The following is a 13,981-nucleotide window of genomic DNA, read 5'->3' as shown; positions in this document are numbered from 1 at the left end:
TTTCTTTCTTTCTTTCTTTCTTTCTTTCTTTCTTTCTTTCTTTCTTTCTTTCTTTCGTTTCTTTCTTTCTTTCTTCCTCCTTTCTTCCTTTCGTTCTTTTTCTTTCTTTCTTCTTTCTTTCTAGACAGAGTCTTGCTCTGTTCCCCAGGCTAGAGTGCAGTGGTGCAATCTTGGCTCACTGCAACCTCCGCCTCCTGGGTTCCAGCGATTCTCCTGCCTCAGCCTCCTGCCTAGCTGGGATTACAGGCACTTACCACCATGCCCGGCTGATTTTTGTATTTTTGGTAGAGACGGGGTTTCACCATCTTGACCAGGTTGTTCTCGAACTCCTCACCTTGTGATCCACCCGCCTTGAACTCCCAAAGTGCTGAGATTACAGGCATGAGCTACTGCACCCTGCCATGGTGTTTTCTTAAATGCAACAAAGTGTAGCACACTAATTGGGTTACTTATAAGAAAACTCTAGGATTTGTAGTGCATCACATTGAGGGAGATCCTATACGAGACAGAAGCTTTGAAGTAGAAGAATAACATGTTTGCCTTCCAGTCCAGTCAATGTGTCTCTGGGTCTGCAGGTATGAATGTATTTAGACACAAGGTCAAAGTCTGGTGTGAGGTTGTGGGGTATGTCAGGCCCCAAAGATGGGTCTTCCAGACTCATCTACAAAGGGCCGACTGGTTTCCACCTCATGGAAATTGGTGACTTAAGAGTTTGACTTTGGTGACTTAATCCTGAAAAGCATGCAAACAACACTAGTACTGATGATTACTGTGATCACAGCTTTGTTTTTTCATTTGTGGTTGGAAAGGATTAAATTAGATAATATATATGAAAACATCTAGGAAAATTCTGGCATACAGCAGATGTTAATGAGTACTTGTTTATCTAATTGTAATACTAAAATCACTTCTCTTCTGGCTCTCTTTCCATTCCACTGCAAATCTTTGCTGGCAAAGTCAGACATAAATGAGCAGGTTAAGGTCCAGTCTGCCTTATAGAGTATGAGAAATGGACTAAATAACAGAAATACTACCAAAGTCCTGAGTGTGAGCTGTATTCCATTAATGATTTCTGTTTATATTGCTGCACACAGACTCGCATGCTCTCATTCAGTATCATTAATCACCAAGTCAGAACACTCTTGGCCTCCATGTTCCTGCCTATGATCCAGTGTTGCCTTTCATTCACAATTCACTTATCATTTTTTTTCTTTGTTTTTGAGACCGGGTCTCCCTGTGTCTGCCAAACTTGCTATCTGAATATTGGAATTCCCATAGCAAGTCTGAGTTTTCAGAGATACAATGTTGCCAAATCCATGTGTTCTTGAGTTTCAGATTGTGGATGTGGGAGTTCAAATAGTGAGGGATTCATCTGAAAACTTATTTGAATCCAGCTGGTTGACAACAACACAACAGTGGGGTTTGGAGAGGGAGAGTGAGGGTAGGATGGTGCACCTGTACACTTACTGTTGACTATGTGCCTGCCACAGGGCCACTAACAGCCCAGGCCACAGTACTGTCAGAATTTAAATACAAGAACAATTTTGGTGATTGTTTTGTGTGATTGCTGCCTACCTCTTGTATCATAAGGACAGAGATCTTGTCAGGATTGCTCTCACCACATCCTCAAAGCCCAGTGCTGTGCCTGGAGCAGAGGAGCTGCTCCATATATACATGCTGAATAAACGAATGAATGGACAATTGTAACCCTTAGATGCACAGTACCCTAAGTAAGTAGGTTTCTCTCTCTGCCTCTTTGTTTTAAGAAAATAGAACACAGCAGCCAGATGACAGCTAGCTCTGACCACCTCCGCATCCCAAGAAAGCCTCCCAACTGGCAATGCTTCACACAAAAGGAAGCTGAGCCAGTCCACAGCAAAGGATTTTCTATGATGCTGCAAACAGACAAAGCCCTCCACTGTCAGAGAACACGGCTGGCTTCCTCTTTTGTTAAACTGGTGAGTTTCTTAACTGCTACTGGGTTGGCAAGTCAAATTTACTCCATTTGTACATGGTATTATATATTTCAACTGGTTTTATGTGAGTTGCTCCAGCCTTGCACATTCAACCACAAAACCACTGAAGACTGAGACTATGCCTGCTTTTTAACGTCTGCCCCTAGCCATCCATCGCAAGCACCCAGGAAACAGAGCTGCAACATTTCTTACCTCTGCGGGCCTGACAGATAGGACGCTTCACCAATGAAAAGAGGCTGGGAAGGCAGGGAGGAGTGGGCCATGTAGTTCACAGCCCAGACTCCCCTCACTGCCCACCCTCCCATGGTTCTGCTGTGGTGAGTCCCCCCGGCCTCACAGGTAGGCACCACGAGCATGGCCACTTGGCGAAGGTCTGCTGGCTGCTCTGCTGCTGCCCGCCCCCATCACCATAGCTCTCACAATTAATTCAGTGTGTTGCTAAGTTACACTCCTTGACACAGAACCCCCAGGTACTCATTTTTAGGATGTTTTTGGCCCCCTGACAACCTCTTCCTGCTTTGGAAGCCAAAAAATGGCATTTAAAAAATCAAAGAGAGACAGGAAGATCACCTGAGATCAGGAGTTTGAGATCAGTCTCGCCAGCATGGTGAAACCCCGTCTCTACTAAAAATACAAAAAAAGAGATTCCACTGACTGAAGAGAAGGTGGAGTCTCTTAATGGCAGAGATGCCCACACTCCTGTGGGTCTGTCCCCTGCAGATGCACCTCACTTTCTGGCCTAAGCATGACTGAAGCTTTTTCTCTACTGTCCCTATACTTTTCTAATGTGTCAAAAACTCTGAAGTTGTGCACATTTGTCAACTTCCTTTGTCACATTCTCAAATAAGCATGGAAGAGTGTCTTGGAAAATACATCCTGAAAAAAGATTTCATGTTGTACATTCACTGAAAGAAACTCACTAGCATTTTTTTTCATTTAAAATGCCCCAGCCCTGGCGTAATGGTAAGAATAAGCTAAGTGCCCACATGAGAAGTGAGGACCGATCTAAAATGGATACCCTATCATCAAAATTGAAAGAGCTAGAGGAGCAAGATTGAACAAATTCAAAAGCTAGCAGAAGACAAGAAATAACTAAAATCAGAGCAGAACTGAAGGAGATAGAGACACAAAATCTCTTCAAAAAATCAATAAATCCAGGAGCTGGTTTTTTGAAAAGATCAACAAAATAGACAGACTGCTAGCCAGATTGATATAAAAGAAAAGAGAGAAGAATCGACTAGATGCAATAAAAAATGACAAAGGGGACATCACCACCAATTCCACAGAAATACAAACTTCCATCAGAGATTACTACAAACAACTCTATGCACATAAACCAGTAAATCTAGAAGAAATGGATAAATTCCTGGACACATACACCCTCCCAAGCCTAACCCAGGAAGAAGTTGAATTCCTGAATGGATCAATAACAAGGTTGGAAGTTGAGGCAGCAATTAATAGCCTACCTGCCAAAAAAAGTCCAGGACCAGATGGGTTCACAGCCAAATTCTACCAGACATACAAAGAGGAGCTGGTACCATTCCTTCTGAAATTATTCCAAACAATTCAAAAAGAGGGAGTACTACCTAACTCATTTTATGAAACCAACATCATCCTGATACCAAAACCTGGCAGAGACACAACTAAAAAAGAAAACTTGAGGCCAAATATCCATGATGAACATAGATGCAAAAATCTTCAATAAAACACTGGCAAACCGAATGCAACAGCACATCAAAAAGCTTATCCATCATGATCAAGTAGGCTTCATCCGGGGATGCAGGGCTGGTTCAACATATACAAGTGTATAAATGTAATCCACCACATAAACAGAACCAAAGACAAAAATCACATGATCATCTCAACAGATGCAGAGAAGGCTTTCGACAAAATTCAACAGCGCTTTATGCAAAAAACTCTCAATAAACTAGGTATCAATGGAACATATCTCAAAATAATAAAAACTGTTTATGACAAACCCACAGCCAGTATCATACTGAATGGGCAAAAACTGGAAGCATTCCCTTTGAAAACTGGCACTAGACAAGGGTGCTCTCTTTCACCATTCCTATTTAACATAGTATTGGAAGTTCTAACCAGAGCAATCAGGCAAGAAAAAGAAATAAAGGGCATACAATTAGAAAAAGAGGAAATCAAATTGTTTCTATTTGCAGATGACATGATTGTTTATTTAGAAGACCCCATGGTCTCCGCCCAAAATCTCCTTAAGATGATAAGCAACTTCAGCAGTCTCAGGATACTAAAGTCACAGTCACCATCACTCTATAATTTAGGATTTACTTGATTTTTTGTACAGACCATATTTTTAAAGAAATGTTTATGCAATAATTTGAATATGTTTTAAACCATAAATGAAATTTTTATAAGGAATACTTTTATATCTAAATTTAAAGAGAATTTTTTTTCAAAAACCAACTAAAGTTTTAAGTTGACGGTAAAGATTTCTATGAAAGCAAAATTTTGTCAAAAGCTAAATTTATGATTATTTTACTCAAGTGATTGTGAAGGATCCATCCATTCCACAGAAAGCTGAGGGCAGGGGCTGCCACTGCTATGCCACATTCTTTCTCACTTCACCCAAGAAGGCCCAGAGGTCTGCTCTGAAAGGTCAGAAGATTCATGAACTTCATCTGGTGACAGCAGGGCTTGGAGGGTGCCCTGATTTCTTTGGTTTAGCTTAAGAAAGTCAGTGGTAACTTTCCATTGTGCAGCCTCAGTGTCTTCTTCTGCCCAATTGCCTGGGGCAGGGTGTGGAATATAGAAGTGGGAGGATGCAGTCCTGGTAAACCAGGAGAAATACGGACTTCAAGAACACTTCATCTCTCTGGAAAGACACCACCAACAGAAATAACATCGTTATTTTAAAAGTGTTAAATTCAATGAAGCCTGTTAACTAAAGTCACCTAGGAGGTGGGATGGAGGGTGCCATTAGTGTCTGGCAGGTATTGGCTCTGAGCCAGCTGCTCAGGCAGGACTCAGCACTTCTGAAGAGGAAGTGAATGAGTCCCGTGAGTAGAGCAGAGCGGTTCTCCCTGCGAGCCTCCACATGACTCCATGGAGGGGGCCTCATACATTCTGTCAAGGGTGTGACAGTCTAATTCTGTTGACACTGGTGTGGTTCCAGGTAAACAGAACTAAAACAATGCCAAGTTGGCTGTATCTACTTAATTGCAGTCTATCAGAGGTAATGGTCATGTTAAAGAAGCTAGCAGCTGCTCTCATGGGATCCAGAGAAGATGCTGGCTTATTTACAGCAATGCCTGGGATGGAAGTGGGGGATCCTCTGATGATAAGGATATGAGACCCTCCCCAGATATCAAGAATGGTGCAATATCAACAGTATCCGCATCAAGCCCTGATGCCTGCAGGCTGTGGTGGGGGCAGAACTGTCCACAGGCAGCAGAATCTACACAGAGACATTGCTCAACCAACCACACATGTCCACACGTGGGTAGTGCCTAGAACCTGAGGTAGCACCTTGCCCGCTGCTAGGCTAGAATAGCACTAAACCTGCCAGTTTTGGCAAAGGTTACATGTATGTAGATGGCACTGATTAAATGGTGGCTCAAATAAGGATATGATCTATAAACTGTTATCCCAATTTTTAGGGGTTTCAGTTCATTTGTACGTTTAGTGCATTTGTTCGCCCATTTTCCTTGTAGATAATGCATACTTTAAGTCTGGATTGCCAAAGTATGTGGACTGTAGGCCAAAAGTGGACTGCCACCTCTTTGTGTAAATAAAGTCTTATAGGAAAGCAGTCACACCGGTCATTTACATATTTTCTGTGGCTACTTTTGCATTTCAACAGCAGAGTTGAGTAAGGTGACAGAGACCATAAGGACTGCAAAGCCAAAATGATTTTCCATCTGTCCCTTCACAAAAAAATTTGCCAAATCCTGGATGAGAGCAATCAAACCACTATTCACTGATTAAAGCAAGTTCTGATTGCTTATTACCATGATTCTGTAGCAATGTAAGCAGGAGCCATGCATTGTTTTCAAGGTATGATACAACTCAGGCCAATCTTTTTTTCCTTCTCGTTACCTGTTACAGGCTTTGAGAACTAGATACATTTTCTAAAATAAAAGAAATTAGATTTCTTTTTCTTTTATTTTAAAATTAAATAAAAAATTCCTCAAGAAATTTACATTCTATTACACATAAAACCTCAAGAATTTACTTGTCAATACAGACCTTTTTTTAAAAATTGTACTTTAAGTTCTGGGGTACATGTGCATAACATGCAGGTTTGTTACATAGGTACACACGTGCCATGGTTGTTGGCTGCATCCATCACCCTGTCACTGACATTAGGTATTTCTCCTAATGCTATCCCTCACCTAGTCCTCCCACCCCCTGATAGTCCCCAATGTGTGATGTTCCCCTCCCTGTGTCCATGTGTTCTCATTGTTCAGCTCTCACTTATCAGTGAGAACATGCAGTGTTTGGTTTTCTGTTCTTGTGTTAGTTTGCTGATAATGGTTTCCAGCTTCATTCTTGTTCCTGCAAAAGACATGAACTCATCCCTTTTAATGGCTGCATAAGTATTCCATGGTGTATATGTGCCACATTTTCTTTATCTAGTCTATCATTGATGGGCGTTTGGGTTGGTTCCAAGTCTTTGCTATTGTGAACAGTGCAGCAATAAATATATGTGTTCATGTGTCTTTATGATAGAATGATTTGTAATTCTTTGGGTATATATCCAGTAATGGGATTGCTGGGTCAAATGTATTTCTAGTTCTAGATCCTTGTCTTCCACAATGGTTGAATTAATTTATACTTCCACCAACAGTGTAAAAGCATTCCTATTTCTCCACATTCTCTCCAGCATCTGTTGTCTCCTGACCATGTGGTTTTAATTTGTATTTCTCTAATGGTCAGTGATGATGAACTTTTTTCATATGTTTGTTGGCTGCATAAATGTCTCCTTTTGAGAAGTGTCTGTTCATATCCTTTGCTCACTTTTTGATGGGCTTGTTTGTTTTTTTCTTGTAAGTTTGTTTTAGTTCTTTGTAGATTCTGGATATTAGCCCTCTGTCAGATGGGTAGACTGCAAAAATGTTCTCCCATTCTGTAGGTTGCCTGTTCACTCTGATGATAATTTCTTTTACTGTGCAGAAGAACTTTAGTTTAATTAGACCCCATTTGTCTATTTTGGCTTTTGTTGCCATTGCTTTTAGTGTTTTAGTCATGAAGTCCTTGCCTATACCTATGTCCTGAGTGGTATTGCCTAGGTTTTCTTCTAGGGTTTTTATGGTTTTAGGTCTTACGTTTAAATCTTTAATCCATCTGGAGTTACTTTTTGTATAAGGTGTAAAGAAAGAATCCAGTTTCAGCTTGCTGCATATGGCTAGCCAGTTTTACCAACATCGTTTATTAAATAGGGAACCCTTTCCCTATTGCTTGTTTTTGAAAGATCAGATGGGTTTTGGTGTGTGGCGTTATTTCTGAGGCCTCTGTTCTGCTTCATTGGTTTATATATCTGTTTTGGTACCACTACTATGCAATATAAACAAATTTTTTAACCTTTTCTTTTAACTGTTACATTAGAAAGCTTTATCTTTCAACTGGCATACATTGCAAATATAACAAAATCCAAGTTCAAATAATATTCCAAGATCTTGAGATGTGGAACTGGACCTGATAAAACAATCATCATCAAGCAAGCATGGCAAGATGTAAATAACCTGAAATGATAAAGAAATTAAAGTTATTGATAAAAATAAGGGGGTTTGATATTGTTTGAATGTATGTTGCTACCAAATCTCATGTTGAATTGTAATCCTCAGTGTTGGAAATGAGTCCTGGTGGGAGGTGTCTGGATCACAGAGGTGGATTCCTCATCACTTGGTGCTGTCCTTACCATAGTGAGTTCATTCTTGGAAGAAATAGCTTTTTACAAGTATGTGGCACTTGTGTTATTTCTGAGGCCTCTGTTCTGTTCCATTGGTTTATATATCTATTTTGGTACCAGTACCATGCAACACAAACATGGTCTTGCTCCTGTTCTGCCATATGAGATGCCTGCTCCCCCTTTACCTTCTGCCTTAACTGGAAGCTTCCTGAGGCCTCCCTAGGCCTCAGGGCTGAGGAGATGCCTGTGCCAAGCTTCCTGTATACCCTGCAGAACCATGAGTCCATAAAACCTCTTTTTGTCACTGAGCCTAGAGTATTGCTTTTTTTTTTTTTTAAAATGTGTATATATTTTTATTATACTTTAAGTTCTAGGGTACATGTACAGATCTTGCAAGGTTGTTACATAGGTATACACATGCCATGGTGGTTTGCTGCCTCCATCCCTCTGTCACCTATATTAGGTATTTCTCCCAATGTTATCCCTCACAAATCTCCCTACCCCACACTATCCCCTCCCTAGCCCCCCACCCCACAACGGACCCCAGTGTGTGATGTTCCCCTCCCTGTGTCCATGTGTTCTCATTGCTCAACACCCATCTATGAGTGAGAACATGTGGTGCTTGGTTTTCTGTTCTTGTATCAGTTTGCTGAGAATGATGGTTTCCAGATTCATCCAAGTCCCTGCAAAGGACATGAATTCATCCTTTTTTATGGCTGCATAGTATTCCATGGTGTATATGTGCCACATTTTCTTTATACAGTCCATCATTGATGGGCATTTGGGTTGGTTCCAGGTCTTTGCTATTGTAAACAGTACCACAGTGAACATACATGTGCATATGTCTTAATAATAGAATGATTTATAATCCTTTGGGTATATACCCAGTAATGGGAATCCTGGGTCTAATGAAATTTCTATTTCTAGATCCTTGAGGAATCACCACACTGCCTTCCACAATGGTTGGACTAATTACACCCCCACTGACAGTGTAAAAGCATTCCTATTTTTCCTCATCCTCTCCAGCATCCATTGTCTCCAGATTTTTTAATGATCTCCATTCTAACTGGCATGAGATGGTATCTCAATGTGGTTTTAATTTGCATTTCTCTAATGACCAGTGATGGGGAGCATTTTTTCATATGCTTGTTGGCTGCATAAATGTCTTCTTTTGAAAAGTGTGTTCATCTCTTTTGACCACTTTTTGATGGGGTTTGTTTTTTTTTCTTGTAAATCTGCTTTAGTTCTTTGTAGATTCTGGGTGCTAGCCCTTTCTCAGATTGGTAGATTACAAAATTTTTTCCCATTCTGTTGGTTGCTGGTTCACTCTAGTGATTGTTTCTTTTGCTGTGCAGAAGTTCTTTAGTTTAATTAGATCTATTTGTCTATTTTGGCTTTTGTTGTCATTGCTTTTGGTGTTTTAGTCATGAAGTCCTTGCCTATGTCTGTGTCCTGAATGGTATTGCCTAGGTTTTCTTCTATGATTTTTGTGGTGTTAGGTCTTATGTTTAAATCTTTAATCCATCTGGAGTTAATTTTTGTATAAGGTATATGGAAGGGGTCCAGTTTCACTTTTCTGCATATGGCTAGCCAGTTTTCCCAATACCATTTATTAAACAGGGAATCCTTTCCCCATTGGTTGTTTTTGTCAAGTTTGTCAAAGATCAGATGGTTGTAGATGTGTGGCATTAATGCCGAGGGCTCCGTTCTGTTCCGTTGGTCTATATCTGTTTTGGTACCAGTATCACACTGTTTTGATTACTATAGTCTTGTAGTATGGTTTGAAGTCAGGTAGCATGATGCCTCCAGCTTTGTTCTTTTTGCTTTGGATTATCTTGGCTATGTGGGCTCTTTTCTGATTCCATATGAAGTTTAAGGTGTTTTTTTTTTTTTCCAGTTCTGTGAAGAAGGTCAATAGTAGCTTGATGGGGATAGTGTGGAATCTATAAATTACTTTGGACAGTATGGCTATTTTCACTATACTGATTCTTCCTAACCATGAGCATGAAATGTTTTTCCATCCGTTTGTGTACTCTCTTATTTCCTTGAGCAGTGGTTTGTAGTTCTCCTTGAATAGGTCCTTCACATCCTTTGTTTGCTGTATTCCTAGATATTTTATTCTCTTTATAGCAATTGTGAATGGGAGTTCACTCATGATTTTGCTCTCTGTTTGTCTGTTATTAGTGTATAGGAATGTTTATGATTTTTGCACATTGATTTTGTATCCTGAGACTTTGCTGAAGTTGCTTATCATCTTGAGATTTTGGGCTGCGATAATGGGTTATTTCTTTATAGTAATCCAAAAATGGCGTAACACAGGCTTTTAGCCTTATTTGTTAGTGAATAGTTTATGACTTGGCATAATAATAAAAGTACTGTAAGAAAAACAAGGAGTATTTTCCGGGTCGCTGGGCTGTTTTTAACAAAACCCCACTTCCTCTAACGAGGAACACATATTTATTTAAACTTTTCCGGAGATAATGTATATTTACAACCTGGACTCTTGGAGTATAAACTCCTCGTGATTATTACCCAGTGATTACTGTAAGACTGTATTTATTTATCTTAAGGTCTTCGTTTTTCAAGAAATGTTTTCTATGTCTAAGAGCCAAGAATCCTTTGCTATCATCAAAATTGAAATTTGATACTATCTTTTCTTTTATCTTTACAACTTGGAAAATCCTGATTTTGAAGTTTAGAATCAGGAGTAACTTCTTCTTCTTGATCATTTTACATCTTTCTTGACTTATTCATAGACTCTAAGAGCTAAAAAGGATTTAGTGCAGCCATCTCACTATACATTTCAGAAAACTGCAGCCAGAGATGGTGAATGACTGGTGTAGAATCACATTGCTTTCTGTGCAAAACCAGATGTAAAGAATGAAGTAATCGAAGATTCAAAAATATTTAGAGAGATTTTGTTCGTCAAACTGGGTTAAGAGCCGAGTGCAGTGGCTTGTAACTGTAACTACTTGGGAGGCTAATGCAGGGGGATTGCTTGAGCTCAAGTGCTTGAGACCAGCTTGGGCAACATAGTGAAACTCTGCCTCAATTTTTTTAAAAAAAGAATGTACAATAACTTCTCAACCAGTTTATGCTTCAATGCAGCCATTCCGTTCCAGACATAAAGCCACAAAGCAGTGATAGTTAAAAAGGCAGAGCAGCACTCAAAAATAAGATGAATAAGTCAACAGACCACAGATAGAAGAATAAAGAGGATGAGACTAAAACCAGAGGTTTTCTGGGCTCTGTATGCAGAAGGAGCATGTGGTGGCAAGGAACTGGATTTGTGTGTTACAGAGGCTGAAGGTACTCACCTGAAGATAGAGGGATATAGATTGTCTTACTGCTTGAAGCCAGTTGGGGGGTGGGGGAAACCCCTCCTCATAGGAAGTAGTGAGCCTAAGCAAGTAGGAAGACAAAGACAGAGTCATGACACCAGGATCAGAGCCATGTCAACAAGTGGGGCTTTCAATTAATCAGTGACATAGCTGACATCATCTTAGATCAATAACTTTAAACTCTACTACAAGATCTGTCTGACCTGGCATTGCGGGAGGAGGGTGGGGTACTGGCAATAGCAACCACAGCACTACTACATAGAGAGAAAAGGCACCAAAAGAAAGAAGTGGAGTTGAAAAGATATTTGAGGAAATAATGGCTGAAAAGAAATCCCCAGATTTGCAAAAGACATAAACCTACAGATTGAAGACACTGAGCAAATCCCAAAGCAATTTATGCTTGGGTAAACCCAAGCAATTCATGCCAGATACACCATAAACTTCTGAAAATGAAACACAAAGAAAATACTTTGAAAGCAGCGAGAAAGAAACAACGTTTAGATTAACCAATAGGGGAAAAACAATTTGAATGACAGTGAATTTCTCCTTAGAAACCCTGAAAGACAGAAGGAAGTAGCACAATATTTTTCAAATGTTGAACAAAAAGAACTGTCAACCCAGAATTTTAAATCTAGTGAAAATATCATTCTGGAATGAAGAGGAAACAGAAACAACCTCAGATAAAGCCTAAGATAATCTGGCAGCAGCAGACCTTCCCTAAAAAGAATGGTGAAAGGAAATTCTCTAAATGGGATGTGATAAAAGAACCTTAAAGCATCAGGAATAAAGAACAATGGAAACAGTAAAAATATAAGTAATTATTGTAGATCTTCTTTCAGGTCTTTAAAATTGTTTGCTGCTGTGTTCTCAATGTATGTTTAGGAAATATTTAAGACAGTTATAAATGAGGGGAGGTAAAGAATTAAAGGGAGGTAAGATTTTATGCATCACTACAATGGAATGTTGACACTAGTAGACTGTGGTAAGTTATGTATGTATAAAATAATTCCAAGAGCAACCACTAAGAAATCTAGCCAAAGAGATATACTCATCAATAACCGCAGATAATTCAGAATGAGTAGCACACTGGAAGTCAAGAAAAAGAAAACAGGAATGAAAAAAAGAAAACAAAAAATGAAGCCGCAGAATAGAGGCTTGAGGCATCTCTGCAGTGTCTGCTTGCTTCTGAGTGTTCTGCAGGGCCTTCAGGAGGCTGCTTTTTTTTTTTTTTTTTTTTTTTTTTTTTTTTTTTTTTTTTTTTTTTTTTTTTTTTTTTTTTTTTTTTTTTTTTGAGATGCAGCCTGTCTCACTCTGTCACCTAGGCTGGAGTGCAGTGGCACCATCTCTGCTCACTGCAGCCTCTGCCTCCTGGGTTCAAGCAATTCTCCTGCCTCAGCCTCTTGAGTAGCTGGGATTACAGGTGCATGCCACCATGCCGGCTAATTTTTGTATTTTTAGTAAAGACGGGGTTTCACCTTGTTGGCTAGACTGGTCTCGAACACTTGACCTCGTGATCCAGCCACCTCTGACTCCCAAAGTGCTGGTTACGGCTGCTATCTCTGGGCTGCTTGGTCTGAGAGGAGCTGACCCAGCCATTACTGGAAGTGATATCTCATTAGTTTTAGCAGCAATGCATTTTATGTAGAACTAGGTTAAGATTTATTAAAGAAGCTCTCTTAAGCAAACATCATGAGTATCTGTGTGACTATGGAAGTTTGACATACGTTTGTTTTATAAATTAACTTCTATGATTTTGAGATAAGTGGTATTAATGTTATATGTTATTCAAAATAAAATTTCGTGTTTTGTTTTATGTTCTCATATAGGAGAATTGGGAAAGGTATAGGAAAAAGTATCAAACCAGATCTAGGAGAAAAAAAAAACAATTCAGCTCTTGTTGGTCGCTGAAGACACCTACTGGCTCGTTTGTGCAGTGATTTTGGGCAGAAAGTAGACGTGAATAACACAGGTTCACCTATTTACTCCCAGTTCACATGAAAGAAAGAAAGACATTTTCTTCATGTTCGGCATTAGAAGTATATTCAGCATGAGCAACACCAAGCCCACATCAATTCCTCCAAACTCTTTCGGTGCTCTCCATCTCACTGAATGTTGCCACCATCCATCCAGATGTGGAAGTCAGAGACTTGGTGTCACGACTGACACCCTGCTCTCCCTCCACCCTCCATAACCAATCCACCACCACATTTCGTTGGTCCTTATCTCTTAAATATATCTTTATCCACATCTCTCATCTCTACCTCTACCTAAGTGATCATCACCGTCTCTCATCCAGACTCACTCTTCTAAAGCACTATGTTTTTTCTCCGTATCATTCTAATTACTTCACTTACATTAACTCATTTAATCTCATATTGAAAGTGAGACAGAGCAAGGTCAAGTGATTTGGTCAAGGCCCTCAGCAAATAATGGAGCCAGGGTTAATCTTAAACCAGATGGCTCCAGATATTGTTCTCCTGAAGATGTCACTGGGTAGTTTTTGACTACTGTGTGGTGCCATATCCCCCCTAACTGGTCTACTCTAATCCTCTAATTCCATGGTGTATATGTGCCACATTTTCCCTGACCAGTCTATCATCGATGGGCATTTGGGTTGGTTCCAGGTCTTTGCTCTTGTAAACAGTGCTGCAATGAACATTCGTGTGCACGTGTCCTTATAGTAGAATGATTTATAAGCCTTTGGATATATACCCAGTAATGGGATTGCTGGGTCAAATGGAATTTCTATTTCTAGGTCCCTGAGGAATCGCCACACTGTCTTC

The 13,981-nt window shown here is 39.8% G+C and overlaps 1 long non-coding RNA gene across 1 annotated transcript in view; it reads right to left on the bottom strand.

The window, feature by feature from the left end:
- LOC108297070 overlaps positions 1-6,927 on the bottom strand; it is a 15,086-nt gene extending 8,159 nt beyond the window's left edge. The window contains exons 1-2 of the long non-coding RNA XR_001822094.1: positions 6,896-6,927; positions 2,160-2,163 (exon numbers count right to left, since the gene is read on the bottom strand). This is a non-coding gene — a long non-coding RNA (uncharacterized LOC108297070). The remainder of the gene's footprint in view (positions 1-2,159; positions 2,164-6,895) is intronic.
- Positions 6,928-13,981: the final 7,054 nt, after the last annotated feature.

This window comes from Cebus imitator, unplaced genomic scaffold (assembly GCF_001604975.1).
Source record: "Cebus imitator isolate Cc_AM_T3 unplaced genomic scaffold, Cebus_imitator-1.0 Scaffold770, whole genome shotgun sequence".
In the NCBI taxonomy this organism is placed as follows: domain Eukaryota; kingdom Metazoa; phylum Chordata; class Mammalia; order Primates; family Cebidae; genus Cebus; species Cebus imitator.
The sequence above is the reverse complement of the archived record's forward strand: the minus strand, read 5'-3'. Positions and strand labels throughout refer to the sequence as shown.